Below are 1,000 nucleotides of genomic sequence, written 5' to 3' on the forward strand. Positions count from 1 at the left end.
GAGGGATCAGACGCATTCCTGTCTGTCTCCTGTCCAAGCTTACTCCCCCACGTTCCTCACCTCGTTTGGGATTAGCATCCCTTCTTCTTTGTCTTCACTGTCCTGTTTTTGTTACCAATTTTGACCCTCCGCAAAATCCCAAATTTTATTCAATTTCCTTTGCGGGAGCAACTGTTTTATCGAAGGCGTATCTTGTAGTGAATTGCTCGAAATACGGATTAGAAAAACAGCCGACGACTGATGAAAGGTAGTTCTTTGTGTTGCTTGTCTTGTTTTCCATTCGTTTCTTTCGTTGTTCGCAAAAAAGGTTCATATCCAATGTATTCGTATTTCGTATTTCATCTTTTCGCCTTTTATTTTATTTACGTTCTGTGACTTCCGGTGCCTACATATGCATATGTATATACGTATATATGTAGGTATGTACATATACGTATGTGTATATACATATATATATTATTTATATTATATATATATGTATACATATGCATGTATGTATATATATATGTGTGTATATATATTTATGTGTATGTGTGTGTGCGCGCGCGTGCAAATGTCGAATGATGAAGATAAGTGCTCAACACTGCATCGGTAGATATATATATATATATGTAATATAAATAATATATAAATATATGCATATATACATACATATATGTACATACCTACATATATATGTATATATGCATGCATATATGGGTACAGGATATAAAAAAAAAACGTTAAGCACAATGAGAAACGAAAATATAAAAACGAAAACATGGAAAACGAACTTTTTTCGAACAACGAAAAATACAAACAGAGAAACGAGACATGCAATATAAAGAATGTACCCCTTCTTCAGTTGTCCCTGTTCCACATACTCCGCGTTGCGAAGGCAAGGACAATAGGCGACTTCGTTGGAACAGTCCTTCCCGCAAAGCAAATTAAATAAAATTTGGAATTTTTTTTTGTGGAGGGTGAAAGTGTTAACAAGAACAGGTCAGTGAGAACAAGACAG

This window comes from Octopus bimaculoides, chromosome 2 (assembly GCF_001194135.2).
Source record: "Octopus bimaculoides isolate UCB-OBI-ISO-001 chromosome 2, ASM119413v2, whole genome shotgun sequence".
Taxonomy (NCBI): domain Eukaryota; kingdom Metazoa; phylum Mollusca; class Cephalopoda; order Octopoda; family Octopodidae; genus Octopus; species Octopus bimaculoides.